Source organism: Emys orbicularis, chromosome 12, assembly GCF_028017835.1.
Source record: "Emys orbicularis isolate rEmyOrb1 chromosome 12, rEmyOrb1.hap1, whole genome shotgun sequence".
NCBI lineage: Eukaryota > Metazoa > Chordata > Testudines > Emydidae > Emys > Emys orbicularis.
Window position 1 is genome coordinate 28,828,055 of NC_088694.1, and position 24,611 is coordinate 28,852,665.

The window sequence follows — 24,611 nt, forward strand, 5'->3', positions numbered from 1 at the left end:
TCCAGGAAGGCATTTTACCGCCTGCACCTGGCTACATGATTGTAAATGCGGATCTGGCCACTGTTACCCTTGTCTTTATCACCTCAGAATTGCTACCTGGAGTTAACACTTTAAATCAATCCAGAAACTTAAGCTAGTGCAGAAAGCAGCAGCCTGACTATTAAGTGATGCTTCCAGGTGACAGTGCATGACACCTGTGCTCCATGATCTGCACTGGCTGCCTGTTGGTTTTCAGACTGAAGATGAAGTGTTGGTTTTGATCAATAAAGCTCTAAATGGCTCTCTCCTCCAGCTATACTGCCGCACGCTATCAGCGGAGGCACACCAGCTGGACCCCAATAACTTAAAAGAGATGGGTCTGGCATCAGAGCATTCTCCAAAGGGGCCCTCAGTTCTGGAAAAAGCTCCCCCATGTCTAAAATAGCCCAAGACTGCTAGCCTTCAGCGCACGTTGCGAGACACGTGCTACGAAACACGATGGGTTTTGACTGGGGGTAGATGTGCAGAAGGGAGGGGAGTTTTGGTGATTTACATTTTATTTGTTTTTGTAATTTATGGCAGAGGCACCTAGAGCCTTGGATAGGCTCTATTTTATTTGTTTATAAATCTAGAGAAAATGTCAAAGGCATGTCCATTGTAACAAAGGAGTACTGCCATTTTTCATTATTTCACATGTTGGCCAATTACGCCTGTGTACAATCTGGTCTTGCAGCTTGGATAATAAAGTAGTTCAAAAAGGACCTAAAGAGTCCAAATTCTTATTACGACAAAGATACTGTCTAATACATCTGATTGCTACTTCTACCTTCACCACCACCATGACCACTCCCTGTAAGTTTCCACAGAAGCAAATGGGATGTTCATACTGCAACTGCAGACATGGTGAAGAATGTGCAGTGAAAAGACACTGCACACACATATATACAGGGATGAGTTCTCTCAGCCTGCCCAACCCAAATGTGGAAAAGATGAGCTGAAGGGCATTTCCCAAGTAAGATGAACCTTTACTAGAATTTAAGTTTTATGAAACTGGATCAGATGCAATAAACTTACATTAGAAGTGGGATAAAGTTTTGCGGTGACCAATGCTATGTTTGGGTGTAACAAGGACAACCATGAGATTCTGGTTGAGAGCATCGTTTCAAAAGAAGCTTGAGGGGTCACCATACAGAAGATCTCTATGCACATGAAAGCTATTTGCCTGGCTGATTTGCTTGGTGTCATGTCTAGAAAAACTCTGAACTCTTTCCCTAAGGTTTAGATTTAAAAAAGTGATTAGTGGAGGCCAGAAGAAATCTCTGAGAAGGGACTCGTGAATGATAAGGATTGCTGGAGATGCCGTTTGCAAAGACAACCAACAAATCTGTTCCATGGGTCCAAAAGTCAAACATAATTGAATATAAAAGCTCCTCTCATCTCGAGTCACATTTCCAAAACTCTGCACTGCTCAGCCTCCTGGATACTAAAAACTCTCCCTTACCTCAGCCGATTTACAATGGGTCTCTGTAGCCTAGAGGATTTTAACATGAAAATGGAAGAGTGCTGCTTGCCCAACCCATGTGAAATGGATAATCTCAACTGGATAATCCTGTTTTAATGAAGAAATAGCAGAGCATTTCATGAAGTGCAGAGATTTTCGTGAAAGACCTACAAGACCTCTCCTTTATGGCCCTTTCTCACTAAGGCTGCAATACAAACCTCCAAAGTGTATTTTGTATAAGACTATTACGAGTTATGTAATGACACACAGGGCCAAAGGTACAGGATTCTCTTCTCTGTATACAAAATATTTTGAAGCCTGTAAAATCACAAGCAGTGCAAACTTCCCTTGCAACCTCCACCACAAAAACAACCCCACAACACATGCATATCACTCTTCCATCAATATGCCTCACCTCTTACTTGGAGAGGCTCACTTCTAGGAGCCTGAGAGCCCGGTCTCCATGGTCTATTTAATCTCTGGCATCTCTGTTGAGTCTGCCAAAAAGGGACCAACTGTGATATGGACACCTGTCTGCTGGGAATGGACTGAAACCAACAACTCATTTCACACAGGCCAACAAACAGCTGTCAGATGGTAATAACTTTGTTAATGCCAACCTGGGCTGCAGTCAATCTAGAAGTGAAAGGCTCCATACACCATTGCTAAACTGCTAAGCAATCTAGCCTCTGTAAGCTTTAATATCAGTGCAAGCTGTTGCATTTAAAAACCATAGATTTCACCAAATTTAACATTGTAACCTAGGTATAGATCCCCTGTGCTATAGTCAATGTATATAAATCCTCAATTATATATGTATTTAAAAAAACCCTTTGTTCTTATAACAAGAACACTAAAGCAGACCACACTGAAGCAACAGTTCACAATGGTCTCAACACAATCTCTCCTTCCCTCAAACGTAAACACACAACTGGTGAGAATAAACAGTGATTTTCTGGACTGACAGAAGCAGTGTTGGGGGGATAATTCCTGTGCTGTACCAGTGACTGGAATTACCAAGGCTTTGCCAGCAGCTTAATGAGATGGAAACTCATGTTCCCAATGCCAGGATGTGTTTGCTGGGGTATAAACTACTTGGATGCCCTGTATATTGTACTGCTGTGTTATAAAACAGGTGCAAAAAGCACTGATGCACCCCCATTTGTGGATGGTGCAGTCATCCTGGTAAACGTAGCCAGTTGGAAAGTTCTGGTCTGCAGATTCAAACCACTGGCATGCTTAAGCTTATGGAGACAGAAAGGCGGTTCCATATCCTAATCATCCCAGCCACTGTTTACTTCCAACAAAGTTACCCTATGATGGAGGACTGCAGTTATTGATAAGTAGGCTACTTCTAAAAAAAGACCCTGTATATTATATATTCCCCTCCACAGATCCACTCACCTTCCAGCCATTGCTGCTTTCCTTAGCCACGTACCCAGTTACAAACAGGAGGCAGGTGTTTACACTGAGGCACATGACCCCAAGCTAGGTTTAACTGCTTTTTAATGGTTCCTGGTCCATGCAGCTCTGAAAGTGAGAATGTAACAGTTTCATGAAGGTGGTGGCATTTTTGAGCACATTGTGGAACAGAAACTAGACAGTTAACCAGCTTAAAGAGTAAAGGCTGGGCCATTGGTGTCGGAAGGTCAACAGCTCTCACAGGTAAAGTAATCTGAACTGCAAACACGGCGGGCGGTAGGAGCTCATAAGAATTTCTGGCTAAAATTTGCTACTTTAAAGCATTACATTAAGAAGGACTTGATTTAAGTAAGATGTTCGTTAAAGCAAAAAAAAAAAAAAAAAGAAAATGGAGATAAGACTTTCATCCAACTTGGGCTAAGCTGGAATGAAGATGGTTCTGCTATTTGAGGCAAATCCTGATATTAATTCTATTTTGTTCTGCAACGGGATAGAGTATTCCTCTTTGCTTCCTGCCTAAACTGTTATGTAGTGTTGTGTGCTATGAAACAATTACTGTAGTTACCCCCAGAGGTGGCTGGATTTCAAATTGAGTGGTGGGTGCAGAAGAGTTTCCTGGACAAGAGTTTACACTCTTTAGGATCCTTTTGGATGAAAAGATGCTCTATAAAACAATCCTTATTGTTTGCTCCAACACCCTCGCAGCTTGTCTGTACAAAGCAGTTAATGCTGCCTGAACCTGCCATCATCTCAACACTAAAACTGGCAAACGGAGGGTGGCACATGCTGAATGTGTTAGTCTGTGAGTCAGAATAGCATGTGGCAGCCCCAGGCAGAAGCAGCTTTGGTACAAAGAGGTTCGGCTTGATCTAAATTTGTTTGTTGAACTGATGCCTCTGTAACTCCCCCCTTCCCGCACACACAAATTGATTAACATTCAGTCGTGACAATGATGATGTTTCCACTGGAAGTGTTTGATACATACACAAAATACACCTTTACTGACTTTGTACTATCATTAGGTGTCTTCAGAATTATTACAATTATCAGGAGAAAAGTTACATTTACACAAATCAATAGTTGCATTGTATTTGGCTTTGGATCATAAATAGGACTTAATGGATTTTATCACAGCTAAGGAAGTTGCTTGAGGAGCAGATGAAAGTTACAGAAGGAAAAAGTATTGCTGAGAGTGTGTTGCAACCACTTACCAATTTCTCCTAAACACTCAGCACTTTGAAATATCTGAAGGCACAAGAACAAATTCCTTCTGAGGGCTAAGCACCTGAAATCCCCCTTTGAGCGCTTGCCTTTTAGTTAGCATGCATAGAACATTTCGCAGCTGAAAATTAAATGGCCAAAATATTGAGCCTTAAGATATCAATTTTGTAATGGAAATGATAATTGACAATAAGGGTGCCATTGGGCACCGCAGTAATACCATTGTTTCTTCTTAGCTGGAAGCAGGTCCCTAACACGAAGTTAGTTATTTAACTGTCAGTGATAAATTAAAGATAATATTACAGTCATGATTTAGTCCCTATCAGCTTCTTCAAACCATATGCCAAGTCCAGAGCCACGCTAGGAATAAGATACTGCATCTCAGTCTGCAATATCCTGTCCACTACATGCAACTTCCATTTCAATGACACCAAACATAAAGATGATAGTCTAAATAAGAGCGGTTTATAGTTAAAGCCAACGTGAGAGCCTGAGACTGCCTGAGCCTGCTTCCCACACAAGTTCACACAAGTCAAATCTTACTAGATTCACCAGACCCAAGAGAAAACAGCCAGAGATAACAAATATAACATGAAAAATTATCAACAGCAAGAGTGATCTCACAGCGCACCAGGATCAAGAACAAAGCGAGGTCCTGCAGGGCTACAGGAAGCCAGCCAGATAAAAGTGCATTCCAATTTACCCTTCCTCATAACATACAGGAAAAGAAAACTAACCACCCTGTGGGTCTCCCCATCTGGTTGTCCTAGAGGTGACAGCGCAAGGGCTGCTTCTCTTTCCAAACCTTTCTCCTCAGAGCTTCCCCCACCTTCACCATGACAAACATTTGGGAGACTTAAAATTAATGTCAGACTAAAAACCCCTTTAAACTGTTTCGTCCAAGTATTTCCAAAGCTTTTCTGACAGGGGAAGAGAGGACAAACCCTGCATCCATTGATTCAGCTCATGGCAAAGAGAGATCAGGGCTCGAAAAACCCAAACCTTCTTTCTTCCCTTCCCCTGATGTTTTGGAGTCCATGGGCCCTGTTGTGTTCTGATTGTTATGTAAAACAGGCCCCTGTTTCTCCTGGGGCCGCTCAGAGCTCGCTTGTAAACAGAGCCTGCTGAATGAATAGATGTTCAGTTTACAAAAGATCCTTTGCTTAAAGCAAATTTGCCTCTCAACACATGGCCAAACTCTCACACAATAAATTAACTATTTGGCAGCCGCCAAACCTTTGCTGGAGCCAAACCAATTAGGACTTTAATGTGATCCCAATTTCCTATTTCTGAGACAGGGTGGAACCAGGGAGAGGGCGAGAGGTGTGTGTATTAAAGTAAATCCCTCTTAGTTTATAAATCTTTGCCAATCATCCCAGATAAACCTGTCATCCACAGCTCTAAGATCTGCATCACACTAACCTTCTCGAATGGAGGGCTATGGGAAATCGCACATGGTATTCAGTGCGTCTGCCTCCCAACATGTGTTTTTCATACTTTGGCAATTTAATCATTTAAAAAATATTTACTGAGCTTTGTCTTTAATTAGAAAAACATGTCCACAGATAAGACAAGCTTAGCACAAGTTATTGTTTCTGAGCTAGAAATGTCATACATCGGAGTGATGTCACAAGATAAACCCAGTCCCCTGCCTGAGTATGGCCCATCAGGGAGCCAAACACCTTGAACACTTTTTCCCCTCCCTAACAAAAACCCTATAGAGTCCCGAATATCCAACAGTCTCTTGGTCCCCCACAAAGCATCCGAAGAAGTGAGGTTTTTACCCACGAAAGCTTATGCCCAAATAAATCTGTTAGTCTTTAAGGTGCCACCAGACTCCTTGTTGTTTTTGTAGATACAGACTAACACGGCTACCCCCTGATACTTGACACAAAGCTATGGGTAAGTGGGAGGGAAGATCCTGGCTGCAGACTTGAAAGGCTGCTGGCCGGGTTCCTTGAACAGAGGAGCCAGGATGGTGGTGGAAATCCTGGGAGCCATTGGGCTCCATGGTGTTTTAGCATTCGGAATCAGCTAAATCACTCCACACCCTGGCTCTTGGGCTCCTCACACATGTGAGTGCGCGCACACACACTTACTCAGACATCGCTTTATTGAAACTCCCTATATCTGGAGCTACGACTGCTTTAGACAACAAGAAGTTCTGGATAAGCGTATCGGATAATCTAGTTTGCAGTGTAACCACAAAGACTACTGAAGATTTGGTACCAAGAAACAGCCATTGGAGTACAGTCTCCTTGCAAGGCCCATGTAACCTTCATTTGCTCTAAGGAGGTCTGGCCTCGGGGAAAGAAGAGCCCACATGGCTTTTAAGCATTTCTGTCTTTGAACAGCATCTAATCAAGAGGCTGATATCTCTGCGGAATTTTGGCAACAACAGTCAGTGGGGTCAGAGTCCCAAATCTAGGAAATATGTATTGTTTCTTAAGTTATGTCTTAATACCAGATAACATAAGATATGGGTCACTGAACATCTTAAGAAATACGGTAAGGGCAGGCATTGCACTCATTGCTGTTGGAACAAGTTCTATGGAAAACCCACAGCTTCTCCAAGGCTGCAATGCAGGAATCCAGCATTTTGTATCTGACAGGACTGTGTACGAGCATGGTGCGGTGGTAGTGCCTGGGCCCAGACTCTGGAAGGTGGGACTGGAGTTCTGCCAGCTCAGCTCGCTAGCCACACCTCAACCTTTAGTCTTGCAGCAGCTCTGTCCCTGAAAATTATACAGCCTGCTTTGAGCTTGGCGAGAGGGGGGCTCAGGGCCCCTTTGGTAACTCCCTAAAGATCTGGCATGGGGAGGAAGGCCAGTTGGCTACCCCCAGAAGATGACCTAAGGAGAGAAAAAGCCACCAGTCGCCTCCCAAGACTCCTGTAAAGTGTCCACCGTTCGGTGAGGTGCTCTATAAATACTTGTCATTACTATCACGATGGAGGCATGCTGTTATAGTAGCAATAAATGCTTCATGTGGCTCATTACAGGGAATGGTAATGGTGTGGGGAGCAGAGGCTCTCCCAAAGGCACTTTCCTCACAGGACCATTCCTCTTCCCATCACAAGAGTTCCAGAGCCCTGAGATCAGTCTCTTCCCCTACCCCAACAACCAGGAGGCCCCACATCAGAGATGGCAACATTTTGGGCAGGGTGGGGGAGGGCAGAAAAGGCTGCAAAAGGTGTCACATTATGAAGTTGTCCATTGTCTAGCTGGGAGCGTAGATCATCCCAGCATGTCCTGCTCAGTATCCCGGGGACAGCAGGGTGAGATCCACCTCAAGATCTGCACCTAGATGTTACAGTAATGAGTGCATTAGAAGTGTCTGGGCAAACACATACAAGAGCCACATTGGCCCCAGGTGATATATTTGGAGGCACTTGCTATTACAACAACAGAGTCCCCAGATACTAGAAGAAGGGGAGACATTAGAGACAGCAGAACTAGCCCTTTGTTAAAGTAAATCAATAAAAAACCCCAATAAAGACCAGCTTAGATGGTCTTTAAAAGCTGCAGCAGTATTTATCTACAGCACTGTTTTAAATTAATGGAACATCAGGTACATACCTGCTTTAGACAGTTCCTTCTGAGATGATCAATAGAAAAATTGCTAATAACATTTTAAATTGCCAGCTAGTTCTGAAACCTGGCACACCAATTAGATGATTTTTTGGGTGGAATGAGATGTTTCAAACAGTGTTATGATGTCACTGTTCAGCTCCAGTCAGGCCAGCAGCACATGATTTAAAGCATCCTTACAACCAGAAGGGTGAGGGCTATTTTCAAATGAAGTCTCAAATTTTCCAGAATGCTGTACATTCAAGGGAAAAGCTGCATGAAGACTCTGACCCCTCAAAGGATGCAGGGTTCTCTGCCCACTGATCTCGTGTCTCTGCTTGTAACTTAAAGGTTGATTTATAGAACAAAGTTCAGCTGAAGAATAACATTACTTGTAGCAGTTAGTGCTTCTCTTTCCAGACGGATGGGCTTTTTGTTGGGGAGAAGGAGGGGGAATTTTAGCACTAATGAAAGGTGCAGCCTTGACAATCCTGGAGACTGAAGTTTATATAGACAACAGAACAGACATCAGATGGTATCTTCCCTGTTTAATTAGACAGGCTTCAGGTGTGGGGAAGAGAAGATGGACATGGGGACAATTTTCTGCCACAGACTTTCTTTCATTGATACTCTCCACAGGAGGCAAGGACAAGCCTTGGAAAAATAGTTTCAAACTGCCTGGAAGAGTTTCAGGTGAATCACTTATCTGGGTTAAAGCACTGGATCCATAACTTTCCGTTCCAGAGGACTCGTGGCGCCCGATTCCCTTCTCACTTACAGCAGTTTTATGCCATGCTAACTCCACAGATGGACTCATTCCTGATTTACACCAACAGAAGTGAAAGCAGAACAGGCTTTTTTTCTTCTTTTTTTAATTTTAGAGGCTTAGTGTAAAAATTGAGCTAGCTGTGAGACTTGGTTAAAATATGATGGAATTCTTAATAATGGGAGCATAAGCTTTCGTGGGTAAGAACCTCACTTCTTCAGATGCAAGTGAGGTTCTTACCCACGAAAGCTTATGCTCCCAATACTTCTGTTAGTCTTAAAGGTGCCACAGGACCCTCTGTTGCTTTTTACAGATTCAGACTAACACAGCTACCCCTCTGATACTTCTTAATAATGGTCTCAAGTTCGGTGACTTTTCATTTCAACATTGCTCTGAAGTGAATCAGTTCATGAGTTCTACCTCACATATGTGCTGTTTTCAATCCAGTGCTCGGAAAAGTCACACACCATATTCAAGAAAATGCTTCTCTTGTTCAGCCAGTTCAAAAGATTCAGGGCCCACTTCTGATCTTACCTACTCTGGTATAAAGGAAGAGTAACTCTACTAAAGCCAATGAATTTACCCCAGGGTAATAGCAAGGTCAAGTCCCTAAAAGATCAGTTTTATTTTCTGAGCATCAGAGCTGTCCTCGCTATCATACCAGAAAGGGATAGTGAAGTGAAGGCTAGTATCTATTTTAAAGTAATCTGAAATTTTCCCAATTTCAAACACCCAGGGTCGCCTGCATTCCCACTTGTATTCTGAACTATCAGCTTCATAGAGAACATTTAAGGATTCCTCCACAGTACTTTATCAATGCAGCCAGTAAATTTGTTCATTAATGTAATGAAAACATTAGCCAAATAACCAAGCCAATGCATATATTTGGCATTACTGACATTATATGCCCACTCCTGCTGACTTGCTTTCTAAATATCAAAGACAAAATGCAAAGGTCCTTGGACAAATACTACACTTCACTGTGCAGTAAGTGTTGGCATCAAGCTCCTTAGTGTTCAGCTGCTGCCCATATGGTTAACAATAACTGATACTTCACACAATTTTTTTGCCTGCTTTTTATCTACTTACATGGTCTCTGAGCACCTCACAAACATTGGTACTTTTATCCTAACAGAACCTCTGAGACGTAAGGGAGCATTCCTCTTCCTATTTTACGGATGGGGAACCAAGGCATGAAGAGGCAAAGGGTATGTCCACACAGCAATCCAGAGATTTAATTGCAGCTTGTGTAGACATAGCTGAGCTAGGTTTGATCATCTAGATCATTGCTACTTCTAGTAAAAACAGCAGTGTAGCTGCGACAGCAGCAGGGGCTAACCTCCTGAGTGCAACCCTGCCCAGGATACTGGGGACAAACTTGAATGGCTGCTGGCCATGCTACCACTGGTTGTGCCGCTGCAGCTTCACTGCTATTGTTACTAAAGCTAGCTTTGATCTCCTGATTGCAGTGTAGCCTAGATATGCCCAAAAGGCTCTGATCCAGTCAAGCATTTAAGCATGTACCCATTCACTTCAAGGTAGCTACTCTCATGCTTGAAGTTACATACATGCATCAATGCTTTGCTGGATCAAAGCCTGATTTCAATGGGAGTCAGGTGTCTACATATCTTTGAGGATCCAAGCCTAAATGACTTACCAAGGTCACATAGAAAATTTGTAGCAGAGGCAGGAGATGAACACAGGTCTCCGGAGTCCCACTCTAGTGCATTAACCACAGGACCATCCTTCCTCCCCCCTTGAATAGCTTTTCTGAGTAGGGTATTAAGAGATCATCTTTTCACCTGGTGCTTGGTCCTACACCAATATGCATTCTTGTCAATGCCTGCATAACTGACTGCAAATCATTCTGCACCACAAACAGGTCACAATGGGACTTTTTGCAAGTTGTTTTTGCAAGACACATCCAAGCTGAAGAGCACTCTTTTTCATAGCCTGCGAATATGTGACATGTAATTACATGATCTAACTCATGTTATTATAACGTGACCTCTCTACTAGAGTTTACTTCTCTCAGCAGCCACCTTGGCAATATGGTGTTTTGAGTGTGCACGGTTTGACACGAAAATATTTTTAACTGGATTGATTGCATAATACCCTTACTCCCACCACATCCCAGTACATTTTTCCACCACACAACAAGGATTTATCCATCATCTGTAGTTTCCTTCATTTGGCAATTCCTTAAGTAACCAGGCATATAGCTTTTCTGGCTGTTTCTACATTACTGCTGGCATCTGTCTTTAGGCAGATTCCCTTTCAGGCCAACACATTTCATTTTAAAATGCTCTCTCATTTTCTTTGAACTTTGGTATGCACTTTCAGTGGTTGCCTTGCTTCACTGAACTCAACTTGTCAACACAGACACACTCGGGATACAGTGATCTTAGCGAATACCAATCCTATTCCACAGTTACACAAAAGCATCACAATGTGATCTCTCTCTCTCTTCCTGCACCTTACTACTCAACCCACTGTTGCTTGAAATCAATTCTGAACACACAGGTTTACCCATAAATTAACAAATGCTGCACATGTAAGAAAAGATGAGAAGAATGAACGGGAGGCTATTACGGCTATATACACACACTAACCATCTATTCCACTCATTGGCAGCAGTAATGTACTTCCCTGCAGGCCTGCCAACTTTACAGCTTTCAAAGAAAAGGATTGCAACTCTTCCTAGAAGGAGACCTCCTGTTTCGGTAAAGTTAGTTAAAATGGAGCTCAAGTTAATCACCTTCGTATCCCCAATGGAGCACTCTGTAGGCTGCTATATAGCAACACTGGAGTGCTCTGTTACACACATACATGCACACAATTCTGTTTCTAGTTCATTTGGCTGGATGTCTGATAGGAAGGACATGTGTAAACATGCCAGTTAGTAGTGTTACTAGGATTTTGCAGTGAAGAACTATTACTGTCAGAGAGCAAAACAAAGACTCCTACATTCTGACCTTCCAATTTGATCTGCAATCCAGTTCTATTCTGTTCAATTCATTTTACACAGATATACGGGTTGCTTTACCAGCCCAGAGAGATGTAAAACACATTTGCACTCAACACCAGAGAATACTTTGTCATGGAGTATTTACAAACTATAGAACAATATCAAGTTGCAACAGGTCAAAAATGTTGCTTTATGGGGACAATTACCACTTTTCAGTGTAAAATGTCATTTAATACAGGGTAAAGCAACCACCCTGACCAGCTTAAGATCAAGTAGTTTCAGGTTTTAACATTCCCTCTAAACTCATGCAGCATAATGAAGATGCGTGGGCTATTGGAGATAGGTGCAGTCTAGTGATCCAAGCACAGGACGCAACTCTGATACTGACTTCCTCTGCAGCCAGGCATTGGTGACAACCTTTGCCTCTATTTTCCCATCTGTGAAAAGGGAAGGATACCTGAAGTAATTCACAAGAGGGTTGTAAAGGATTAGTTAATATTTACTGAGTTTTGAAAATGGGAAGTACTTCATAAGGGGCCTAAATACACTAGAAAGTTTGGCCACTTTAACTATACAAGTATAGTTAAAGCAGTACAACAGTACTAGTATGGACAGAGTTATACCAGTGTAAAAGTGTTTATACCAGTATAGCTTATTTTGGCTCAGAAGTGGAATAAGCTACACTAATATATGGCACACCACATGTAGACCACTCTTATTCTGGAATAAGAGTGTCCACATGGGGAGTTATTCCAGTATAGCTATATGGGCTTAACTATACTGGTATAATGGTCAAAAAAAATCACCCTCCCAACCAACATATTATAGTGGTACTTTTCTAGTCTAGACAGCCCTAAGCATTTGACAGCTTCATTCACAAGCGAACACATGTTTAGTCATATTAATTTTTAAATTAGGTTAATATGACATTGCTCAATTTCTTGGAGTAATAGATCTAGTAGAATTTCAGAAAAACCTTACATTTGTTATGAAAACAATGTCCCAGACAAAATGTGTACAATCTTCAGGTATCCATAAAACATTTCCCTTCAAAAAGAACTGAAAAGGTTTTGCTCAAAATTAAGAATACACTTTTGTAAGTTCCGAAGCCAAGTAGAGTGAATCAAAGCTTTTTAAGACCAACGGGCCCAATCCTGCACCTAATTCCTTCTGGGTGAACCCACATGTCTACAAAGAGCCTCACTGAAGTCAATAACTCCACATGCATGTAATGGTCTCCTGCACCTGCCCAATAGCTAGACTGAGCCCAGAATGATTAGCATGCTATCTTAACAACATTTGAAATCATCATGGTCTCACAAGGGGTGAAATATACCCCAGTGCAAAATGCCAGCAAATAGCCGCTATAACAATTAAACCCTTGCACTTGTTCACTGTCCAGAGGTGAATTTTACCCTATGGGCCCATCCTGCCCTCACTGAAGTAAACGGAAATCTTGCCATTGACTTCAATGGGAGCAAGAATTGGCCCCAAAATATCCTGAGATATCTGAGCTGCAGACTTCCTTTCTCCAGGCCAGACTAACAGTCATCGACTGCAACCACGACAAAAAGAGGCCCATTCCAAACCCACACTCGCTCCCTCAGATCTCTCTCAAAAATGCTGCTTTGGAGATGAACATTTCTCCTGTTAGTCTGAGCCAAGAAGTAATTTCTTTTAAAGTTTCCACAAAACTGAACGCACTGTTTGAGGTTTTTTTGTGTTTTTGTTTTTTTAAATATACTTTGAAGGAAAAAATTAAGACTTTGGGGCTTTCAAGTTTTCCACAGATTTACCCGCAATAAAGGCAATGGAATTTGATATTTTTGAAGAGATTTGGTGCACAAATAGAAGTTAGATGAAATCAGTGACAGAACGGAAGAACACTGGCCAGGGTGAGGGAGAAAGTGGGTTTGGAAATCTGGAGGGGATGTGGCAGAGATGCTTAGCAAAAGCATTCACAACTGCCCCCACCCAGTTTCCAATACACCTTAATCACACCTAATGCTAAGGTACATTGACTTCAGAGGAAGGGTGCGTCCCCCACCCCACATCCACCACATCTTGGGGTGCCCAGCCTGCTCAGGCTTGAGACCAATATCTACTCCCATAACACAATCTCCCAGGCCCTGTTGAAGCAGGCAGCCCTGCAGCAAATGCACTTCCTTCCCCATCTCCCTGCAAAAATAAACAAACTGTGAATGCAGTCAGGAGTAACATTAATTTACACACTATTTTCAGCTGCCATTCCTTCTTGACAAAGCAAACACCAGCTACCCAACCAGTGTGGTTATCAAGGGCAACCCATCCAGATCCACCTTCCCACCATGGAGAACTGTACATTGGCGCAGAGCTTTAAGGGCTGCTTCCAACAGCAGCTCATTCCCTGGCACCCCCCCAAGACAGAGAGAGGAGTGAAATGGGCAGGCATTTGTAACTAGATTGTTCTTAAACATCGATTCACTGCTCCAGATCCCAGTGGAAGGGGCAGGGGGAAGGAGTGGGCCCGGGGTAGGCAAGACAGGGGATGGGGATCAGAAGTAATGAGGGGAGCAGGGGATGGGGACCTAGGGGGAAGAGGAATGCTGGTGAGGAGCACAGGGAAGGTGGTAGGGATGGATCACGGAATGGGGATGCGGATGAGGGATCAGGGGAAGGGAGGCGGAGCATGAAAAGAAATAGGTGGGGTGAGAGCGCAAGGATCAGGGATACGGGTTCAGAGAGATCGGGAATGGGGAAATGCTGTGAGAGGCTCAAGGATCGGGGCCCTGGGGGCAGGACATGGCTAGAGGATGGGCAAGGGGCTCAGGGATCGGGGCCCTGGGGGCGGGACATGGCTAGAGGATGGGTGAGGGGCTCAGGATCAGGGCCCTGGGGGTAGGACATGGCTACGGGATGGGTGAGGGGCTCAGGGATCGGGGCCCTGGGGACAGGGCGGTGGGATACGGATGGGGGATGAGCGCAGGGATCGGGGAGCTTGGGGCGGGGGATGGGTGGAGGGATAGGAGCGATGGGGGCAGGGGTGGGAGAGAGGAGAGGGGCGATGGGGGAGAGGGGCGATGGGGACAGGGCGGTGGGATACGGATGGGGGATGAGCGCAGGGATCGGGGAGCTAGGGGCAGGGGATGGGTGCAGAGATAGGAGCGATGGGGGCAGGGGAGGAAGAGAGGAGAGGGGCGATGGGGACAGGGCGGGGGGATACGGATGGGGGATGAGCGCAGGAATAGGGGAGCTAGGGGCAGGGGATGGGTGCAGGGATAGGAGCGATGAGGGCAGAGCAGGGGTGGGAGAGAGAAGAGGGGCGATGGGGGAGAGGGGTGATGGGGACAGGGCGGGGGGATACGGATGGGGGATGAGCGCAGGAATCGGGGAGCTAGGGGCGGGGGATGGATGCAGGGATAGGAGCGATGGGGGCAGGGCAGGGGTGGGAGAGAGGAGAAGGGCGATGGGGACAGGGCGAGGGGATACGGATGGGGGATGAGCGCAGGGATAGGGGAGCTAAGGGCGGGGGATGGGTGCAGGGATAGGAGCAGGACAGGGCAGGGGTGGGAGAGAGGAGAGGGGCGATGGGGACAGGGCGGGGGGATACGGATGGGGGATGAGCGCAGGGATCGGGGAGCTAGGGGCAGGGGATGGGTGCAGGGATAGGAGCGATGGGGGCAGGGGAGGGAGAGAGGAGAGGGGCGATGGGGACAGGGAGAGGGGATACGGATGGGGGATGAGCGCAGGGATAGGGGAGCTAGGGGTGGGGGATGGGTGCAGGGATAGGAGCGATGGGGGCAGGGGACGGAGAGAGGAGAGGGGCGATGGGGACAGGGCGGGGGGATCCGGATGGGGGATGAGCGCAGGAATAGGGGAGCTAGGGGCGGGGGATGGGTGCAGGGATAGGAGCAGGACAGGGCAGGGGTGGGAGAGAGGAAAGGGGCGATGGGGACAGGGCGGGGGGATACGGATGGGGGATGAGCGCAGGGATAGGGGAGCTAGGGGTGGGGGATGGGTGCAGGGATAGGAGCGATGGGGGCAGGGGACGGAGAGAGGAGAGGGGCGATGGGGACAGGGCGGGGGGATCCGGATGGGGGATGAGCGCAGGGATGGGGGAGCTAGGGCGGGGGATGGGTGCAGGGATAGGAGCAGGACAGGGCAGGGGAGGGAGAGAGGAGAGGGGCGATGGGGGAGAGGGGCGATGGGGACAGGGCGGGGGGATACGGATGGGGGATGAGCGCAGGGATCGGGGAGCTAGGGGCAGGGGATGTGTGCAGGGATAGGAGCGATGGGGGCAGGGGAGGGAGAGAGGAGAGTGGCGATGGGGACAGGGCGGGGGGATACGGATGGGGGATGAGCGCAGGAATAGGGGAGCTAGGGGCGGAGGGTGGGTGCAGGGATAGGAGCAGGACAGGGCAGGGGAGGGAGAGAGGCGATGGGGACAGGGCGGGGGGATACGGATGGGGGATGAGCGCAGGGATAGGGGAGCTAGGGGTGGGGGATGGGTGCAGGGATAGGAGCGATGGGGGCAGGGGACAGAGAGAGGAGAGGGGCGATGGGGACAGGGCGGGGGGATACGGATGGGGAATGAGCGCAGGAATAGGGGAGCTAGGGGCGGGGGATGGGTGCAGGGATAGGAGCGATGGGGGCAGGGCAGGGGTGGGAGAGAGGAGAAGGGCGATGGGGACAGGGCGGGGGGATACGGATGGGGGATGAGCGCAGGGATAGGGGAGCTAGGGGCAGGGGATGGGTGCAGGGATAGGAGCGATGGGGGCAGGGGTGGGAGAGAGGAGAGGGGCGATGGGGGAGAGGGGCGATGGGGACAGGGCGGGGGGATACGGATGGGGGATGAGCGCAAGGATCGGGGAGCTCGGGGCGGGGGATGGGTGCAGGGATAGGAGCAGGACAGGGCAGGGGTGGGAGAGAGGAAAGGGGCGATGGGGACAGGGCGGGGGGATACGGATGGGGGATGAGCGCAAGGATCGGGGAGCTAGGGGCGGGGGATGGGTGCAGGGATAGGAGCAGGACAGGGCAGGGGTGGGAGAGAGGAAAGGGGCGATGGGGACAGGGCGGGGGGACACGACCGCGAGGTGGGAGACGGGGCCGGGGCGGCGGGAGCCGCGATGGGGTCGGGGGACGCTGGGAGGGAGGAGGACGGACCCGGCTCCCGCTCTGCCTGGGAAGCGACTCTTACACTGGAAGGCTCCCGGGATCCCCACCATGGCCGGACCGCTCTTTGTTCCGGCTGCGAGGCGGGCCACGCCGACCGGACACCGGGACGGGACAGGAGACTGGCGGCTACTACTGGCAGCCAGCGCCGCGCTAGGCAGGCCCCGCGCAGGCCCCGCCCCTCAGAGCCGGTCCCGCCCCTGGAGCCTCGAGCCCCGCCCCCGATCGGCGCGCTTACGTCATCGCGCACTGAGCGAGGCTCGTTTCCCCTCCTTCGCAAGCCCTGATTGGCCTCCGTGGGCAGCGTGTGGGAGCCGTGTGGCTGGCTATGAGTGGGGCGAGGGAGCCGGGTGCTGAGCGTCTGTGGGGATAAGGGCGGGGGATGCTGGGGATGGGAGGGGCGGGGGATGCTGGGGGCTCAGAGGGCGGGAGGGGCTGGGGGTGCTGGGGCGTGGGATGCTGGGGGCTCAGAGGGCGGGAGGAGCTGGGGGCAGGGGATGCTGGGGGCTCAGAGGGCGGGAGGGGCTGGGGGTGCTGGGGCGGGGGATGCTGGAGGGCTCGGCGGCGGGAGGGGCTGGGGATGCTGGGGGCTCAGAGGGCGGGAGGAGCTGGGGGCAGGGGATGTTGGGGGCTCAGAGGGCGGGAGGAGCTGGGGGTGCTGGGGCGTGGGATGCTGGGGGCTCAGAGGGCGGGAGGAGCTGGGGGTGCTGGGGCGTGGGATGCTGGGGGCTCAGAGGGCGGGAGGAGCTGGGGGCAGGGGATGCTGGGGGCTCAGAGGGCGGGAGGGGCTGGGGTGCTGGGGCGTGGGATGCTGGGGGCTCAGAGGGCGGGAGGGGCTGGGGGTGCTGGGGCGTGGGATGCTGGAGGGCTCGGCGGCGGGAGGGGCTGGGGATTTGTATGGGCAGCGATGTGGCATCATTTGGAGCCCATGGAGGGTGAGCTCTATGGGGGGTGGTTGCTGGGATCCAGTCACTGCAAGATCTGCTAGTGCAGGCCCTGCCCCAGTCAGCATGAGGCCACTGCAATGTTCCCCCTTTTTCTGTATGTGCCAAGTCAAAGCAGATTCTTTCCAGACTCCAACACTTACATCCCTCACCCCCTAGAGCTTCTTTGCCCCGAATTTCCACTTCCTGTCCCAAAACACACAGGAGCGAGAGCTGTTTAAAAGGGGGGGGGGGACTTTTTTTATTAATGGAAAAGAAATTCCCTCTTTGCTCCCTTTCCTCACTCACACTTTCCTTGGGTTTTTACATAGCTTGCTCCAATGCCAGTCTATTTAAAAATTCACCCCAGTACAGAAATCAGGCCTGGACAATTTTACCTTGGAAGGTGAATGTATTAGAAAGCTATGAATAAGGAAAAACAGGGACTTAGAATGGAAAGACTTGGCAGCCTTAGCTCTGAGTACTGCTAGGGCTCCAGCTATAATAACAGGTATATAATAACTCTTTAGAAAGAATTTTAAATTGTGCATAGAGCTAATCTTTGTAAAATCATGTTGTTACTAATGTTTGCCTCCTTTATCCACCTGCTATGCATTGTCATAAACCAAGACCAAGGTCTTTAGGGCAGGAACCGTCATTTTACTACCTGGTTTTACAGCGTCTACAACAATGAAGCCCCAATCCCTATTCACTGGGCTACTGCATTACAAACAATAATAATCAATGCAACGGTAAGCGTCTGCTGTTAAAATTGAAAAAGGAAAATGCAACAGTTTAGATTCCATTTGTAACATTAAGATGTGATTCTACTCTGCAAGGTGACATGGTTCCGTGTTTGGTTATTGTATCAGTGATTCCAAATGAAATGTGTTCATTTTACAAATAAAAAAAAAAATTTAACTGCCAGTAGTATGGATGCATCCTAAAAGTCGAGTTGGGCTCTTTATTTCTCAGGCATTATAACAGGTAGTCTGTAGATTAAACTCTGTCCCCAATTATAACTGCATAATCCTATTGCCTTCAATTTACCTTCAGTTACACCTATTCTGCTCTTATGCACATGTACAATTCCAGTGCAGGCTGAGTGACTGAATTTGGTATTGTGACTGGAATGTAGTTAATAATTCTATTCAGATTACACAAGTGGGAATCGAATCGGGCTCACTTTTTTACCTGTTTTAGCTCTGCATTGTTAACAGTAGCAAAAAGCGGGGGCGGGAGGGGAGGGAAATAGGACTGTGATTACACAGGGAGCAGATCTGTTGTGTAAATCCTGGGTTTTTTAATCACTTTTCAAAGCAAAATGGCACATGGCTGTATTATTCATTAGTTGTATTACCATAACACCTAAGAGTCCCAATCATGGACCAGCACCCCATTGTACATATTTAAGCTTGGCATTTGATTTTTTTTGTAATAATTTGAACAGATCATATTGATGTTTATTTTTAAACATGTTTCTACATTTTTATCTATTTAAATCTTCAGAGTTGCAGGACATTATTGGTGGGGGTGACAATTATCTAATGACATTGAGAGTCAAACGTTAAAGCTTTATAAAGTGTTAAAACACAAATTGTCAAAATATACGAAGTAAATATCCTTACATCAACAAATCAGATCTGTTTTACTATTCATTCACTAGTCCATTTGTAACAAGCTTAATTCAGATATCAAAATCACTGAATTTTGACTCTATTAAGTTCTCAAGCAGCATTTTTCTTACTTTGCATATATGTAAATTTTGATTTTTATCAATGGAACTATTTTTGTGATTTTTTTGTGTACAGTGAAATTGATGTTTACTGACATTTACTGATAAAAGTCTAATCCTTCCAAGCCTATACATATTTAATACTTTCTATTCCACTTTGTTTGATTAAATATATAAATGAATATACTATAAAATATGCAGGTTGTGAAACATGGATGAGCTCTCTATTACTAATGCTAGGTCACCATGTAGTAAAGGCCTCAGATTAGATTTTGACCTCCAGTCACATTTCCTTTTCCTCTGTAACCTCTGATTACTTCAAGACAAGCAGCCTTTGCTTTAGCTTCCTTTAGAACCTCATGGATCTTTTGACCCCTTATATGAATCTTCACAGAGAGGCTAGAATTGTGCTTTTCAGACTCCCCTTCCAATTCTTCTTTAATGTTTAGAGCAGTTTCTTAGTAGTCTCGTTCTTTTTAAAGTGATTTTTCTTTCATTTTCCATTAGCTTTGGTAAACATCAATTCTGCCTCTTTGGATGCAATTGATTCATGTTCTTTCTTCCCATTTACTTTGTTCTGCCTTTAGATTAGATTTATGCTGGCAAGATTTGTTATTTCCGCCAGCCATCAAACCTGAGCCTTTGTGATAGCAGCTTCTGTGTGGTTGGCAATACTTCTGTTCTTGCCTATTCCTTTTCACACTTCCTTAACGTTTTCCCTGTGGCCCTTTTATGTGCATTTTGATATTTACATTTTTGTTGTTGCATTATCTTCTGCTTCTCACCATTCCTGTATGCCTGCACTCATCTCTTCACCTCCTGTATCCTCAAGAGAGTTGCCTCCATCGTTATTGTTACAGCTCCCAGAAATGGACTAAATGCTTTACATAACAAATACGTATGGGCATAGACTCTGTTTTGAAGACTTTCCTATCTCATTTTTGACATGGCACAGTGCATGGGAGTAGCAAACAGGGAGGGAATGGGGTAAGGGAGAAGTGAGGGTTACTAATGATTACTTAGTAGGTATGTGCACAGCTTAGTGGTTCAGTTGAGTTCTATATGTAATCGTTTCTGCCTCACTTTTTGTAGGCATCGTAGAAGAAGTAGGACTTGAGAGATTTGACCGAAGTGAGTGTAGAGGGGTAGGAGGGTAGAAAAACTTCTATGGGTATCATATTCCATAGTAATGGGGGGGTTTGTACCATCCTTTAAGCATCTGGTACTTGCTACCATTGGACTCAGGATGCCAGATGACATAAAAATTGGGGGAGTGGTAAATAATGAACAAGACAGGTCACTGATTCAGGGCGATCTGGATCACTTGGTAAGCTGGGCGCAAGCAAAGTAAAGCATTTTAATCTGGCTATCTGTATACATCTAGCAACAAAGCATGGAGGTCATGCTTACAGGATGGGGACTATCCTGGGAAGCAAGAGTGTACAACTGAAAAAGATGGGGGGTCATGGTGGGTAATCAGCTGTGCTATGTTGTGGCCAAAGGGGTTGATGCAATCCTTAGATGCATAGAAGGGAATCTTGAGGAGGAGCAGAGAGATTAATTTACCTCTGTATTTGGCACTGATGCGACCTGTGCTGGAATAGTGTGACCAGTGCTGATGTCCATAATTGATAAATTGGAGAGAGGGTTCAGAGAAGAGCCACAAGACTGATTTAAAACAGGGGTAGTCAGTTATTTTTTGTCAAGGTCCAAATTTCTTGGTCAAGGTCCAGATTCCAGAGAAAATAAATACAAACATAATAACAATCATGATAATAATAAGTAAATAAAAAGATTCTGGGGTCTGTTCAAAAGCATCTGGTCGTCCGGATTCGGCCCATGGTCCACCTATTGACTACCCCTGGATTAAAGGGTTGGAAAACATGCCTTATAGCGATAGACTCAAGAAGCTCAATCCATTTAGCTTATCAAAGAGAAAGTTAAGGAGTGATTTGATTATAGTCTATAAGTACCTACATGAGGAACAAATATTTGATAATGGGCTCTTCAATCTAGCAGAGACAGTTATAACACAGTCCATTGGATGGAAGCTGAGGCTAGACAAATTCTAACTGGAAATAAGGGGTACATTTTTAACAGTGAGAGTAATTAATCATTGGAACAACTTACTGAGGGTTGTGGTGGATCACTGACCATTTTAAAAATCAAGATTAGATTTTTTTTTCCCCCTAAAAGATCTGCTCTGAGAATTATTTTGGGGAAGGTCTCTGGCCTGTGTTATTCAGGAGGTCAGACTACATGATCACAATGGTCCTGTCTGGCCTCAGAACCTATGAATCTAGATGGACCTTTGGTCTGATCTGGGAAGGCATTCCCTGTGTTCCTGTGGTAGGGGGCTGAGTTCTGCAGGGCCTTGAAGATGAGAAGAAATGCAAGTGGCCTGGTTGAGAAATGGGAACCAATGGGGGCTCTGTAATCAGGTGGATCTGGGCATGAAGCAGTTACACCCTGTTGGCCTTCAAACAACTTCTCAGCCAGCATGTGGACCCTCCGTTTGCTCCATCGTGGCCCGAGCTCCTCTAGTATATTATTCTGCTCCTATAACAAGGCAGTTCTCTACTTTGAGTCCTGCCTGGCGTGGGCTACCATCAGTTGCATGTACTTGAAATCAGTTGGCAGTTCTTGAGTGCATTTCAGTTTAATATGCAGCTTTTTTATGCATGTCAGGTAACGTGCAATACACAAGCTGCACTAATAGTGCACATAGGATGCCTGTGCCCTCTTTCAGTGTGCATTGTGTACACATGGCAGTGGCTTGTTGCGTACTAAGCATTTGGCATTCTTGGAGGGTATCCCATGGTCTTTTGCTTTGCTGCTGAGAAATGTGCCTGCAGGGATTTTTCTCCCTGTGCATTGTGGGATGCATAGGAGAAGCCAGGTGAGTTCAGATTTTTAAAAAATTTCATGTTTCTGCTGCCTTGGCCGCATGCTTCCTTTCTGGCCAGGGCAGCACCATTTCTGTCAGCCAGCATAGACCGAACAATGCTCTTCACCACTATGCTGGCAGCCGTGATGACACAGAGGCTACTTGGGCAGTATTTCAGCACTCAAAGCCAGATGAATTCAGATTTGGACTCCACCCGCTGCACCACCGAGCAGATGATGTACCAGCAGAAAGAGCTTGAGTGGCAAAGGAAGTGGGATGAGGACAAGGAAGAGAAGGAGGACACTGAGCAACTGATAGTACAGGAGCAGCTCCTGGAGGAGCTTCATGCTGTGCAGCGCCATTTCTGGGCTCAGGAAACCAGCCTGGAGTGGGAGGAAGGGATCGTTCTGCAGACTTGGGATGACCAGCAGTGGTGAGGGAATTTCAGCATGCTGAAGGTAGCCTTTCTTGAGATCTGTGCTAACCTAATCCTGGAGCTGCAGCGTACAAATGTGGTGCCCCACACCCATTGAGAAGTGGGTCGCCATTGCCATCTGGATGCTGGTCACTCTGAATGCTACCAGTCCATAGTCAACCAGTTTAGTGGTGGGGGGGGGGGAGAGAGATTGACTGTTGGGGCCCTTGTCCTGCAGGTGTGTGGTGCCCCAGTAAAGGCACTGTTTCACCACCTTATAAAACGGGTAGGCAACCTATGGCATGCGTGCCGAAGGTGGCACGCAAGCTGATTTTCATTGGCACTCACACTGCCCGGGTCGTGGCCACTGGTCCGGGGGCTCTGCATTTTAATTTAATTTTAAATGAAGCATCTTAAACATTTTAAAAACCTTATTTACTTTACATACAACAATAGTTTAGTTATATATTATAGACTTATAGAAAGAGACCTTCTAAAAACGTTAAAATGTATTACTGGCACGTGAAACCTTAAATTAGAGTGAATAAATGAAGACTCGGCACACCACTTCTGAAAGGTTGCCGATCCCTGTTATAAAACTTGGTAAAGGCCAGGAGATCACTGATGGCTTTGCACACGTGGGGTTCCCAGACTCTTCTGGGGCAACTGATAGGGACCCATGTGCCTATTATTTGTCCCCCCCAGCAGGGCTCAGACTTTATAGTATTTTTCCATGGGGCTTCCAGGGCTAGTTGGCCACTGTGGTAGGTTTACAGACATAAATGGTGAGTGGCCTGGAAGGTCCACGATTCTAGGATCTCTCAGAACTCAGTTCTGTTACCTTAATAGAGAAAGGACTGTTTGCCCCCAGGCTCGCTATGTACATTAATGGTGGGACACTGTCCAGTTATCCTGGGAGATCCGGCTTACCCTCTGCTTCCCCGGTTAATGAAGCCGTTCACAGGCCGACCGGGCAGAAGGAGGGAACTGTTTAACTATCGCTTCAGAAGCTGCAGAATGACAGTGGAGAGTGTGCCTGGCCACTCAAAAGGAAGGTGGCGTGTTTGTGGAATAGGTTGGAAACAGCAGGAAAAAAGGGCGTGAAAGATTATAGCAGCATGTTGTATGTTGCATAATATTTGTGAGTGAGAAGTCCTTAACTGTGGGTGGGAGGCTGAGATGCAGAGACTTACTCAGTGGTTTCAGCAACGAGCAATGTGTCCCACAGAAAATGGAAACAGCCAGGGCAATATTGCCAGGGATGTCTATTGCTCTTGTTTTGACTTTCAGGCCTGAAATTGTGCAGCTGAACATCCAGCTGTTAACCTGGGAGGGGAGGGCGGGGAAGGACTGTGAGCAGTTCAGTGCGGTTTTGGGCAGTGAACATGTAACATTGTGGCAATCCTTATTTTACCTTGTGTCTTTCCCTAGATAGTTTTGCAAAACCCTATGAATTATTTCAAAGGTAACAATTTTCTGTGTAAAATGCATTGTCGACTCCGTATGCTTTCAAGGTTATTATTATTAAACAGCAATGTATTATGTAACAAACAAATAAACCTGTACCTGAAACAATAATGAAACAACCAGTTTTTATTATTAAACAACAATCTTATCTAGCAACTACAAAGAAACCTTTAATGAAACGGGGCAGAACGCAGTGGGAGGGGGTTAATGTCACCGACGAGTACACTTTCCTCTGCCTTTTCTTGTTCATGACTGTTTTGGTGTTGAGGCTCAAAGTTCCCCAGGGGGCTAGAGGGCTCAAAAGAGCCAGGCTCCCAGGCACAGCTGTTCTCAGTTCCTTGAGCTAGTGTCTGGGAAGGAAGTGGCCCCTGGGAGTAGTGCTGCAGACTACAGTGGGGAGGAGCTGCTGCTGTTTCCAGTAGCTGGTATCGTCCAGGGGCTGCATAACATGGCTGGGTGTTGGTTTGCACCGCTTTTCCTACTGCCCTAATAGTACCGTACGCCGCAGCAGGGCCTTGTGGCTGTGTATTGGCTCCAGGAGCTTCTCTGCATCTCCCGGTCTTTTTCGTTACTGTCTTTATGCCATGGCAATGCTGTCCTTGGCCGC